The sequence below is a fragment of the Calidris pugnax genome, unplaced genomic scaffold, assembly GCF_001431845.1.
Source record: "Calidris pugnax isolate Ruff unplaced genomic scaffold, ASM143184v1 scaffold24, whole genome shotgun sequence".
Classification (NCBI taxonomy): Eukaryota; Metazoa; Chordata; class Aves; order Charadriiformes; family Scolopacidae; genus Calidris; species Calidris pugnax.
In genome coordinates, this window is record NW_015090922.1 from 25002628 (window position 1) to 25016587 (window position 13960).

Sequence of the window (13960 nt, forward strand, 5' to 3'; positions counted from 1 at the left end):
GAGGTGAGAGGAAGCAAGGAAGGACAGGCTGAGCCCGTCTGCCCGCAGACCACCTATCTGCCTCCTGTTCATGTCTGCACAAGGAAATGAGGAAGAGGCTTTGCCTGCGCTTTGAAAATGAGGTGGCAGAGGATTGCACATGCCGGGCAAATGCTTCCTGAGCAAGAGTGGCCCAGTGTGGGCTGCCACAGGGGTAGCAGGGGTTGTGAGGCAGGCAGAAGCACCGTGTGTGTGTAGGGTCTATTTTTGGGGTGATGGCATGATGGACAGATCTGGCAGGGGGTGGAAATGCTCAGCAGAGTGACAGACCGGGAGATGGGGTGTGGCAAGGCATGGTTGGTGATGCTGTAGCATCGTTGCGAAGTGATGCCACTCCCCTGATCTGATCCAAAATAACAACCCACAGCTTTCCCTCTATTTGGCAGCATCTTTCTCTGAGGGTTTTCTAAGGTGGCCATTACTCCAGGCTCTAAATAATCCACAAATACACAGTAAATCCAAGAAGCCGAGGCCCTTGCTCCCCTGCCCAGCTCAGTGCCACACTGTGTCTAGCTCCTAAGCGAGTGCAACACATGTACCTGGCACTTGCATCTGCCTGGTGTCCTCCCAGGATGAGCAGCCTTGCCCGGAGGTCCTTGAGCACTGGGGAGATGGGCAGATACAAGCCCACCAGAGTGGGCTTGCAGGGAGCCAGTGGAGGTCCCTGGGGAGACCAACCTGCCAAGCTTGTCTAGATCCTGAGCAGTGTCTGTCTAGGCAGCTTGTGACAGGGCACAGGCACCTCAGAAGAACGGTGCCTTCACGGTGGTCTTCCTATGAAATGCAAAGGTAGGCCCAAATTTGAGGGATTTACAATCAAATTTGTGCATTTTGTGTTCATTTCCACTCCTGGCTCAGCAGAAGCTCAGTTTAAATTGTATGTAATTGATGACCTTGGTGCCTCTGTCTGTTTTGAAGGCTATCCAACATTTCTTATAAGACCAAATGTTTAGTTGCCCATAACTCCTGCAAACTTTAACCGTTTACTGTTTAGCTATTTTTTTCTATGCTGGGTATCTGTCTCAGGCTGAATGCATCTGGGAAGCTTCAGCAAAAAATGTTTTTCTTGCTTACAAGAAAGAGACGAGAGAGAAACATTTTTTTTCTTCATATTCAAACATGTTCTTAAAATGATCTGTTGAGAAACTCTAGCACTTTCTGCCTTTGGAGGAGAGACTTGAAATTTGGCAGATGTCAGGAATGTGCCTTTGGTTGTTCTTCATAGGGGAAAAAAATTTGAACTAAGAAACCTTAGGAAAAAAAAAGCCTCAGATCTCAGGCACTCAACAGAAACTTCTTAAGAATTAGAAGCTGAATTCTCTGAAGGCACTTGCTCAGTGGAGACTTGTTCAAGTCTGGCGGCTAAATCACAGATGAGAGTGTGGCAAGCACATTGCAGCCTCCTGCTGCAGGTGCAGAGCAGCAGCTCTTTAAAATTGTTTTTTCAACATTTCAGGGACAGTGCGGAGCCTGGAGATACTCTTGGACATGCTCCTTTGATGATACTTAGGCCAACACATGGGAAGACTGATGTTGACTGGGGTGAGAATCTGACCGAGGGAGGGAGCAAGCCCTAGTGCAGCGTGAAGGCTGAGGACCCCCTGCCTGGGGAGGGGGACTGACATCAGACGTTGAGCTGGACATGAGAGCAGGACCAAGGCAGAAGACAGACTGAAAGGACCAGGAGATCCAGGCCGAATCAAGGATAATACCTCCCGCAGAACCTGGGATTCAGCAGACCCAGGATTTCTGCCATGCGGTAGTTGTCTGTTGTCAGCAAATATTTGGGGAAGCCGTTGGCACAGGCTCTGACTCATTCCTGCCTGCTCCCTCAGCAGAGACTGATGGACTATTAGTACTCCCAGTTATTCTGCTTTTCAAGCACGATGGAATTAACATCTGAGAATAAAAGCCAGTCCTGCCGGTGAGTCATGCAGTGGCCAGCGTGATGCCGTGTGATGGGATTCCTGCAGTTTTATTTCAGTTTGCCGTCTGCAAATCAAGGAAATGACACAACCCCAACGTAGACTGAAAGTATGGGAAGTCTGTAAGGTCAAACACCTGGTGATTAGAAAATGCTAGATTTATCACAGGCATCATGATAGTGTTGCTTTTAGCTGCCAGGATCAAATGCATATGTAAATGTATCTTTTTTTCTCAGGACAGCTCTACCTCTTTTAATGCCCAGGGCACACGGTTTGCGGCAGGTGAGCGGAGGCTGTGTGGGGAAGGGTCCTCGTCCTGCCTCGTTACAGCTGGGCATGACAAGAGAATCCCCACTCTGCCTTCACACCACGGCAGACTCCAGCCCTCGGTGATGGCAGGGGCAGCCAATGTCTTTCTCTGCTCTGCAAGACCAAAACAGATGGAGTCTTCAAATAAATCATCCGCCAAACTCAAACAAGCCCCCACCAGGCACGTGCAGAGTGAAGTGTTGTGTAACTTGTAACTTGTCCACAGGTGGGAAAGCTTAGGACCCTCGTGAAGGCACATTCATTCCCCTTCCCCGCCTGAGTATCGGTGCCAGCCGCTGAAGACGAAGGCACTTAATCTCTCAATTTGAACAGAGCAAGCTAACATATATCTTGCTAATCTTATTCTAGGAGACAGTCAAATTATTTTAGCTAGAAATTACCAAAGGAGTCTGCCTGAGGCAGACATCCAGCATGGAGTATTTGGGCTCGAGCAGCTGAGCTTTGGCAAAGCTGTGCGTAGCGGAAAGCAGTCATTAATGGGAAGTGTTAAGCAACTTTAGCTCCAGACAGCGCTCAGAGGGGCAGATGAGAAAATTTGGCTCTGTGGATGGCCCCACCAGAGAAGACGTAGGTGTAGGCGTGAAATCCTGCCGCCACGCGTTGGGTTAGCCCATCGCTACAGGCGAATCCTGGGCCTGCCTTTGCGGTATGGCCTTTGCAGGTGCCAGGGGTGGACTTGCTGTTTTGCAGGCTGAGCAGTTACCTTGTGGCTCACTATTGAACCAAATGCTGAGGAGAACTGGTATTTTAGTGATGGTAAAGCGGGAAGGGAAACTCCCGTGGGACTTCTCTTTCCCCGCAGGAGAGGGCTGCACAGGGGGACGCTGGCCCTGGCCCATGGCACACGTGGTGCGTGTGGCAGGTCGATTTGCAGGAAGGTCTCATCATGGCGGGTTTGAGCGGTTCTGGGGACTCCCCCCTGCTCAGCTGACAGCCTCAGCGCCAGTGGAGGCTCTGGCAGGGGGCTGAGAGGGCTGCAAGAGTTAGTGGCAGGGCACTGGCAGCTCTTGCTGCCACTCTGCATATTCCTTTTCTGCAGGAAGAGGTATTTTCCTTTCTTGTTACGCTTCATCTAGAGCTGTGTAAACAGCACTCTCTCCTTGATGTTGACACCTTCAAATGATTTTATCTCCCTCTGAGGCATTTATTTACCCAAACTGTACTATTTAGTTATTTAATCTTCCCTTTAGTTAGTTGATTGTTGTTCATTACTGAATTATTTCCAATATGCCAACATCTCCTTGGCACACGAGTGCCTGCCGTTGTTTAGAGGATGGCTCAGTCCCAGCAGCACGCTGCAGAGAGAAGCCATCATCCTTCTGCTCCATTGTCTGATGCTCTTCACCTCTCTGCAGGTCAAAATCAGGCCCTCTGATTTTATAAACCAACACGTAGTCTGCTACTCACTCTTATCCCTATGTTAGATATCCCTATGCAGCAGCTCCTTTTCAGAGCTGCTACAGATTATTTTTCCAAATATATTTCCTTGCATTGCTCATGTCCCAGGCAGGAGCTGTTAGATGCTGCTTTTCTTCCCGCTCCCCTGGCTCAGAGACGGTTTTTTTTGAGGTTGAAATCATAATGAGAAACTGAAACTTGTGCACTCTTCTCTTCCTCATTACTAAATCCAAAACAATCCTTAAAAAAAAAATCCTTAAAAAAAAAGCTTTACAGGTTTGTAATTCTCCAGCCTGGGAAACAATTCCTTCCCATTCACAGCGTCACTATGTGCTCCCTGGGGACTGGGCAGGCGGACAGGGGCAGTTTGGTTCCATGGAAAGGAAGAGTCACTAAAATGGTGAGGAAGGCTCTTCTGGAGAAGGGCGGGCCAGAGCTGCCTCAGCCCAGCCCTCGGTTATGCTGGGCACTAATGCATTCTGCTGAAACTCGAGCAGAGGTTTTAAGACCTGATTGTTTGGACAGGTAAAAGCTTTGGAATGATACATGCACTTTGTATATGCAGGCAATGCTTCATCTTTATATTCAAAGTGCATTAGGACATGAAAGGAGACAATTTCCACCTATTCTGCAAATGACACCTAAGCCCGGCCTGTGAAACATGCACTACCTGAAGAGCGTTTACTGGGACAGCTATGCAGACTCCATTTTTCCTAAGAAACCTTTTTGACTATTTCTTCCCTGCAGGCATTAGAAGTGGGTTTTGGACCTAACCTCACAATCAGGGAAAGGAAAGAGGCAAAGGGCTTTGTCCGGGTGGCTCCCCAGTACCATTGTGTTAAACTGGCAGTGAACTGGAAGTTTCTCCAAAGCTGTGGAAGCCAAATGTCCCACCCTGTTTGCCTGTGGCTGCTGGGTTAATTTTTCTCTTTTTGAGGTCTGAACCCTTCAAAGCTTTGTTTTGTATGGGTGAATAAGAACTAGCTACAGCCTATGGAGAGAGCTGGAAACCATTTGGTGCAGAAAGATCACAGGACTCTGAGAATGAATGCGGACTTCTTTTTAACTGAAAATAATATATACATTTAAAGAGCAGAACATGCAAATACGTTCATAATGGCCACTATCAGGAGCTGCTGGCAGTTTCTCTGAGCAGAAAAGTCCTTGTCTTGGAGATTTCTGCTACCCCTCAGGCTTCTGTCCATTTCTATGTTGTTACTTGCAGTGTTTAAGCCCCATTAAGTTTAAGTGCATAAATTTTCTTTGGCTATTCAACCCCAGCCACTTTTGGGAAGGAATTGGCCAGAATCCCTGAACCTAAAATAATCAAATGTCTGTCTTTCCATTAGAAAGGTTGCCATTTATCTGACAAGCAGTGCAAAATGGAATAGGTAGCTCAGTACAAGCACTCTCTGAGAAACCTGTTGTTGCAAAACTAGGCAAGTGGCTTGTGCATAAGCAGATAAGGTGCCTTTACCAATACCCAGGTTGTTCCATGGCATGTCAGTATATTTGCTTTCATAACATGTTACTTTTATTATCAGCCTCTTGTTTTCTACCACTCTCTTTAGATATATTCCAGCCACAACTTGGAACCTCTACAGGCGCATCCAAGGAGCATGGCCTTTCAGAACACTCCTTTCATGAGTATTTTTGTGCTTCAGGAGAGGATGTCTTTGTTTCAGGATTGTTCTGGGTATGAGAAATAATAATAAAAATGGAAATGGTGGCCAGCACAAAGAACCAACCAAAGTAATTTTAATGAATTTCTTTCCATACCTGCCAACCCACCCTTCCCTGCAGGAAAAACAACTCTCAGACGAATAAAGCATATGGCACAGAAGATGGAGCGCTGATGCCAAGTTTGACTCTGCCTTAGCAGAACTCATTGTAAAATGCTGAATCTGCAGATCTTCTCCTGGAACATGCTCTTCTACAGAAAGGGGAAGGCACATTCCCACCGCCTTTTTAGCTGGGCTTGTGCACTCTCACTGTTTGAATCCTCAATGAGTAGGTCATCATTGGGCAGACACACAGTGCCACGATCAAACTAGCTGCTGGGGATAGCTGTGCATGTGGCAGCAGCAAAGAACATCCATCAATGAAGTGGGCTAAATATTTGAGAAGGATCTGGAGGACACACTAACCTGCCTTCTGAGTGTATGTGGGCTAACTAGCTGTGAGGACTGCCGTTTCAGCAAGCCGGCATGCCTGCTGCCGTGTGGTTAGACAGGCTGTGAAGTTCTTGGCCATGGTTTGTTATCCAGTTGGTGTTTATGTTGCTGGGAATATTTGAGGACACGACTGTATTTGAGCTGTCCAGAAGTGAGGTGTTCAGTGTAAGTCCTTCCATCATGACTTGCTCTACAGAGAGCAGAGAGACAGCCACCCCTACAGGTTATTTATCCTAAAATAGATGTGGAGTGCTGTGAGAGGGTGCCTCTCTCTCTCCACAAGCTCAGAGAAAACCCTCAACACCAGTTCAGCCTGTGGCCAGCCATTACAGCTCTGTCTGCTCCCAGCTCAGCCCCATCAAATGAGGCTCTGGGAGGACACATTGTCAGTGGGTCCTCTTGTGGCATGTGGGACCTCATCATCAGCCTGTGCAGCTCTCTTCTGAAGCATGTAGGATGCTGGAGAAACTTCAATTTAAGTGCCTCTGAGCAGTACACCTCTCTATGGTTGGGCGACAGCTGAAGAGGAGGTTTGAGTGTCTAATTTAGAAGTTAGGCATCTAAGGCCTTTATTGGACCTAGCTCTGCAGGGACTGAAACTGAGCAGACATATAAAAGGAAGAAATCCCCTGCTGAGTTACTTTAATCTTCCAGACAGCTATGGAAATGTTTGTGTTGTGTACTCTTACAGACGTGTTTCTTCTATAGGTGTTCTCAGACCTGAGAGATGAGGCCATGGGAGGCCTCGGGGTTGGGCGAGGGGTGCTGCTCTCCCAGGACGTCTTGCAGCACTTTGGCTTGGAGATGTTTTGTAAGGTGGGTGGTGAAGTCTCCACCTTTGAACCCACGTGTGAGGAAAGCCTCCCACTGTGGGTAGGTGATACCTCTCTTTCCAGAAAAATATACCCGGCAGTGTGATGAAATTAATGGGCCAGGGAGATGTTTTGTTTAAATGAATGCTGGGAGAGGCAGGGGGAGGCTTGGTTTTTCACATGGTTAATGTTCCCAATCCTCTTTTCAGTCCTCTCATGGCAACCTGTGTACTTTGCAGTTCAAAGTCACATGAATCTCTGCTCAGCAGAAATGTAAATGTTTTGATAAAACTGTTCTTAACAAGTTTGATTCATTTAATCAGCTTGATTAACTGCAGAGCTTTATGGTCTTTAATTGGGAAAGCTTTACTATAAATTACCATTTTTTGTAATTTTGTGAAGAACGTGGTGGTGCGTGGGATCCTGCTGCCTTTGTGGCAGTGTGGGAGGTGCCTGTCTCTGGCACCTGGACGTTCCCCTGCAGCTTCACATGGTCCAGAGCCCCTTAGACCTTTGGGTGCTGAGCCTTCCCATGAGGCCAGGCAGATGCTGGGCAAGAGGCAGGTTGGAAATTCAACTGGAAGCGTCTCAATAAACCCTATTTCTTTTCCCTTGTGTTTTCATCTCCTAGATGATTAATCTCCCCTTCCAGTAAAAATGCAGCATGCCTCTTCTTCTGACAAGTCCCACAAGAAAGGAAACACGGTCACCCACAACAGCCCTTGTTTTGGTTCATAACCAGCCTCAGCCTGCACTGGGTTTTCAAAGGCTAGCTGAACAAAATTCCCAAGTTTACCAGTAGAAAGATGAAAAAAGGGATGATCAGAAAATCTCAGCTTGGGTACACGTCACAACTGGTCTTTCCTCTCTTCCACGTAATGTGGTGGACTGACAAGCTGTAAAATACGTCCAGCTGGAAAGAAGACCATTTTGTTTCACTCTGCTCAGCCTCATTTTTCAGAGCTGAATGTCCAGTCCTATAGGTGTGTGAAACCTCCAAGGCCCTGGAGGCTTCATGCAGCAATGTTTGGGGTTTTTTTTTTAATAAGCAGTTTATTGTCCACATTACATTTTTCTGTGCCTTTTGGTCAATATCCCAGACTAGAGAAGCCAAGGAGAGGTTGAAAACAAATGAACTCTCCCCTTCAATTTAGAGTCTGCCCAAAGCACCAGAGCAACCGGAGCATCGACACGGTCCCTGCACCAGTGGGCTTGCTCTTTGCTGGGCGAGCACGGCTCTCCCGTTGCAGCGCCGCGCTGCAGAGCCCCTGCTCGCTGGATTTTGGGGGTTTGTGTCATCAAAACGCACAGGCTGAGCAACGTGGTTCCACAGCTCCCTTCCCACAGCTTTGTGCTTCTACTCCCGCCTGACTCTGAAGTGGAATAGCCCCTGAGAAAACGGCGTATTTCATAAGAAAGGAATGTTTTTCATCCTTTCCCAGCACTTCCACGGTCCTGCTGCATGTACTGCTCTCACAGGCCAGCGTGATGCAGGAGGAGACATTTCTAACAACAAACAACTCGGTTCCTCTTTCACATTTGACATTTCTACACATTACAAAAAGCTCTCGGACATTCACCAAAAGTTAGGATTTGGTGCTTTTTTTTTTGCTTTTTTTTTCCTTTTTTTTTTCTTTTCCACAGATTAAACATTTTCACATCATATCCTGTGTGAGCAGTTGTTTAAATGGATGCCCTGCCAAGGAAGACACTTGGGTTTAAGTGGCTGATCCAACAGCTTTTAATGAAAGGTTATGACTTTGCAAGGCCAAAATGTTCTTTATCTGGCTTTGGCTTTTGAAAGAAAGACTGCAAATGTTTTTGGATTGGATGTGAAATGTTGTGTACATTCTGTAATACCAAGGTGGAAAATCTGTCCTTTACTTATTAATAGACTAAATAGAAAACAGGATGAGATTAAAGCCTAACTGGTTTTATACACTATGAATTCATCAGTTTCACATCCCCAGCAAGGGGAAAATTTAAAAACAGAATAAATGTGTAAAAATAAATTAAATATGAAACTAAATAAATACTTGTGTGTGTTTGCTGTTTTAACTTTTCCTTTCAGCTCCTCTACTCTGAAGTTGCTTGCACTTTGGGGCTGTGCATCCTGACCCCCGGAGGGCTCTGGCAGGAGCAGGCAGGGGCACAGGAGCCCTGAATGACTCTTCACCAAGGCAGAGATTCAGAGCTGTCCTTCAAAGTGATTTCAGTACGTGCTGCAGCCGCTGCGGTGTGTGTTTGAGGCTGAGGAGGCCACAGCTTAGTGGTGCAGTCAGAGGAAACGTCGGAAAGCTCCATCAGTGTTCAGGATGCAGCATGGTTTGGGCAGCTTGGAAAAAGAAAGTCTTATCGGTGGTTACTTGATCCAAGGAGAAAGTAGCTATGTGTTGGTGATTACCTCCTGGGAGAAGTAGCATATGACTGATAACTTTTAAGCTGCTCTTTCATCCTGCCGTGTGAACTGCACATGGGCACTGGAGCTGCACCAGAGGCCGTTGCATCACAGATCATGCTTTCAGCAGAGCTTTGCAGAAAAAAAAATGAAAGTAAATGGTGTTATTTTCAGCCTGAACAGTGAGCAAGTTCTCAGTATCTAAATGAGAGCCCTTGAAGTAAGCTCCAGGTGTTGCAGGAAGTGGTGGAGGTGACTCAGTAAATGTCACACTTCCCTCCAAGTCAGTTCTGAAGTGGTGTCCAAAAATAACATTTCATGGGCATCTGGCTGTTTGAGATGGCCCTGCTTTTTCATGTAACTCAAAACTAGTGCTACCTGGTACCTTCCTGGTTTTAGACCACCTTTTTTGTCCTAGGTGTTTGCCTTTATCTTCCGGTCTTTGTTCTTCCATATAAAGCCAAAGATACAAGTTAAGTCCTGTAGGACTCTAAAAACAAGCATTAACCCCTTTTACCCTCATTGTATCACTTTGATGCATTTTCTTAAGTATTTATGCCCTTTGACTGACCAATATTTTCTCTACTGTTTTAGTCCAACATGTTTTCCTTTGCAATTACCCAATTCAAGCATTGATGGGGGTAACCAAACAGCTGCCAGCTTCAAGCAAGCAGAGAGTGGTGCAATGGAAAAGAAGAACCTTTTGTGTCTAACTGCATGGACTTTCATGTGCCAGTAAGTCTTACACACTGGCAGTGGGAGAAGGCAACCAAACCCCACAGCTTCTGAGATGGGCTTGAGGGCAGCCAGCTCACCCCAGCCCACCCCCTTAGGGGTAAGCAAGTGGCTGGTTACTGTCATGCCAGGCTCTCGTCATTACAGCTCTCCATGTGTCCGTAGACATGCTGGTGGGGAGATGCTTCATGCTCAGCCTGTGGCTTGGTAATGTGTGACCTTTGGCAGTGTGACCAGTGTGGGATCTTGTTAATCCATGGCCCAAAGGTTGACCCTTTCCCTGGAGAAAAGTGAAACATCTTACCCCACAGCAGGGTGGGTCAGCAGAGGTAGGAATTTCTGGCCCCTTACTGGTTACACTGGAGACTGAGAGGTCCCAGGAAGAAAGGGGAAGGGGGGTTGGAGTACAAAGAAATCTTAAAGATTGTGTTAGGATAGAAGAGAAAGTGTGGGCACGTCATCCCAAATCCTCTCTCCCTGAATGCAGACTTAGGAAACTGGGTGACACATGGATGGGGCCACAGACGGAGAAGCACTGGCCTCAGTGCATGGGCATTGCAGGCTGTGGGTGCCAGGCAGGCAGAAGCATCAGGATCTTTGTTACCCTTCATGGACAAGTCTGATGATAAACTTCTGTAACCGCTGCCTAGGTTAGATTTTGTAAACTAGCACTTCTGTTTTTATCTGAGCCTCATCTGAGAGTGATTTTAAGGCAGTTGTCTAACCACAGGGTGTCTGCTTCTGCAGCTACAGCTCTTAACACCAGGTACTGGTACCTCCTTAAAGTTAATCCTAGTGCAATACTACAAGGAGGGATCTCAACCCCAAAGCACCCCAGCCCTGAAGGAGTTGTCTTGCAGCAGTGGGTTTGGTGCTGGGTCCTGGAGGACCTTGGCCCCGCTGTTAGCTGCCCTGGCTGGTGGGGATGGACAACGCTCCTGGAGGCTTCTGGTGGCTGCTGTGCCAGGGGGAGAGCTCTGTGGAGGTGCAGTGGGGTGGGCAGGTTGTCTGCCCACATCCCAGCCCTCCCGGGTGGCAAGCAGCAAACTGCATCTCATGCTGGCAGTGAAATCACCCCGGAGCCCCTTGCCTCAGCATGAACCGTCACCTCCTGCTTTCACAATGATGAGGTTTCATATCCTTCTTACAGCAGCTCTTTTCTGGAGCTGCCTGGGCTGCAGGCCAGCCCGCCCAACCGCCTTCTCCTGGAGGAGGCTGGGGCTGAGCTGCATGCCCCTGTCCCACTGCCTCCATCCCCATGGCCAGGCCTTCACACAGCTGTGGGGCAAGCGCTTGGGTTTGAGGTGCACCTCCCTCCGCCGCTGCCTGCAGCCTGCAGGAGCAGGGTGTGGGCTGGGGATGGAGATGGAGATGGGCACGAGATGGCAGGGAAATCTCTGTCCTGTCCTGCTGTATCTCAGTGTGCACAGGCAGGAACCATCCCCTCTGTGTCCATCCTCTTCTGCAGCACTGACAAGCATGTTGTCCTAAACATGTTCTGTCTCCTTCCCCTTCTCAGCCAGTGCCTTCTGTGCTTGTGCCTGTGTCAGTGTGCCTGAATCCACCTGGACTGCTTGGACAAGTCAGTCAGTATCTGGTGAGCAGCGATACTGGGGCTCTTCCACCTTGGTGCCCAGGGCAGATGGATGGTCTAGAAGTGCCTGTGTTACTGGCTCAGTTCAGGTGGGGGACGCCCTTTGGAGCAAACCTCCTGGTTGCTCCTACACACTCTGCTTCTGTTCACCTTGTGGGGTGGCCACAGAGTGCAAGGCTGGGTGCTCTCTGGAGAAGACTAAAGTGGAAGATGCTGTCCAGGAGCTCCCCATGCAGTTCCTGGCTCAGTCTACAGAGCCAGACTGCAGCTTGTCTGACGTAACCTCCCCCTAAAATGTGTGTTATATAGATGTCATATCCTGAGCCCCAAGTTCCTTGCCCTACAGATCTGCTCCTACTGGGCTGCATGACTTGCTTTTGTGGCTGCAGCCCTTGTGACTTCTGCTGGGGTAAGTAAGCAAACCTGAGCTCTCTTGATAGTGGCCATGGTCCAGCCGTGTGGGATGTTTATGATACATGGCATGGTACTAGCCAACTTTGACACACAAAGTGTGAACCGCAGCAGTTCAGTATAAACCCACAGCACCCAGGCAAGGCAGATAAGCGGGATGAGAACCACCGCAGTTGTCCTAAAGCAAGCCTTTGGGGTCTTTGTCTTCAGTTCTCTGGTGCAAATGGGTGCAGCTCACAACACTTCTGTACCTGACGGGTGGGATGGGGGTCAGAGGGATCTTGCAGTCCTTGAAAGATCCAGGGGTACTACAGTGAGGAGCACTGCAGAAGAACTTGGGTGGCAGCATCCCTTCAGCCATGTCCACATGCTGTGCCTGCCATGGCCAGATGGGATGCAGAGGTTTGGGAGGGCAGGCAAAAAGCTCAGAGGTAAAAGGACTGATTTTGTTTCTGAACACTTGTACATCACAGGCAGTGGAGCTCTTGTCTGTGGGTCATCTTAACCCTGTAAGTACAGAAAATGGGGGCTGTTTTACTTCTCAGTTATATTGAGGGGATTGTGTGTGTCTATGTCCCCATTATGCAAGGCATTTCCCAGCAGAGAGAGCAAGATTTCAGGGCTTCTGTTGTTCTGCTTCAAAAATTCCTACCTTTTTGTTGACTTAGATGAAGGAACCCTTTAAAGAATGATGTCACCTGTGCCTCAAATGCTCAGAAGTTTTTGATCATGAGTTTTGGATGGCTTCAGGGTCAGGGTGGCTGATTTACAAAGCATATACACCTGCTCTTCAAAACTTGTAAAATATGGAAGCAATTTGTGTATGGTTGGGAGAGGTGCTCACATGCTTGAAGTTTTGGTTTTGTTTTTTTCCTGTGTCTTTACAACTTCTGAGTCCCTGGGGCTTTTTACTGTTCCTTTCAAGCAGACACAAATGGCTTACGAGGAGCACAAGGCTTTGGCCCTTTGAGTGCAGGAGTAGGTAGCTCCAAGAAGCGGCCAGGTCTAAAAGCAGCTTCTTGTGCGTTCCCTTCTCAGTTTTCTCTGGGAATGGGCCTGCACAGAGCACCCTCCCTGTCCCTGCAATCCCATCCAAGACCACAGCCGTACGATCTCCAAACTGTTGTATTAACAGGATTGCATTTGTACCCTTTCCAAGCAGCGATGGCAGCCGTTGTCACGGGAGGATGACAGCCGAGCCTGCGGGTCCGGCAGCCCCTGAGCGGCAGGGGCAGGCTGTGCCTTTGGACCCGACCTTCAGAGTGTCCCACTGAGCCCACTCAGCCCCCACCAGCCGCTCAGCCCCGCTCCCTCCCTGCCGGGGCTGCCAGGGGGGCACAGCCCAGACATCCAGGCAGATTTCTCTGGAAAGGTCAAAGCGGCGCAGCTCGGGGGTGCTGGCAAGGGAATGGCAGAGGGGGATTTCGGCCTCATTCCTGGGACAACAGCTGTGGGGTGGGAGCTCACCCTGGCTCCCAGCGCTGGCTGTGGGGGGACCCTGGCTGCCGCCCGCCCCGGTGGTGGCATCTGCGGGTCTGAAGGGCTACCCCAGCACGCCATGTGGCTCGTTCGGGGTCTGGGAGCCACAGTTTCCTGCCAGGGCAGGAGGACATTGCAGAGGATGATTCCGAGTCACTCTGCAGAGCAGCAGATTTCTCATGGGGAAGCACAAACAGCCCCTCAGCAGGCAGGCGGGTGGGGGGCACACTGGGACCCGGGCTGGCGTGGCAGCGTGAGTGGAAAACCACGCTGGGCCACCAGTTATGCTGGTGCTCAGCATGACACCTGGAAGGGGCTGTGGGAAGCATTGTGGGGGTGGCTCTCCCTGTGCTGGCTCAGGGTTTACATCGATCCCCCCCAAAACTACGCACTGGCCCCCATGGGGTGCCTGTGGAGCATCCCCAGGCGTTTCTGCTGGGCGTGAGTGGAGCTGTAGGCTCTGGGTGATATGGCTGTGCCTGCTCCCTCCTTACAGGTACGATGCTATTTAGCAGGACTTTGCGTAATTTCTCGAAGGGAAGGATTTGGCAAGACGGAAAAGAGGAAATGCAAATGTTTTCCTTTATTTTTATAAGCCACAGCCTTACGAAGTCACCATTCATTTTAGCAGCTGAGGCAGCTGCACACAGCAGATTCGGCAACCG

The 13960-nt window shown here is 49.0% G+C and overlaps 1 long non-coding RNA gene across 3 annotated transcripts in view; it reads left to right on the plus strand.

Annotated features, from left to right (window-relative positions):
* LOC106893145 overlaps positions 1 to 8698 on the plus strand; it is a 38720-nt gene extending 30022 nt beyond the window's left edge. Inside the window, exons 3-4 of one of the 3 annotated variants that reach the window (XR_001413002.1) lie at positions 1496 to 6682; positions 7310 to 8698. This is a non-coding gene — a long non-coding RNA (uncharacterized LOC106893145). Of the gene's footprint in view, positions 1 to 1495 lie in introns of all 3 variants that reach the window. The other 2 variants (XR_001413001.1, XR_001413003.1) reach the window with 2 other exon arrangements.
* The last annotated feature ends 5262 nt before the right edge of the window (positions 8699 to 13960 follow it).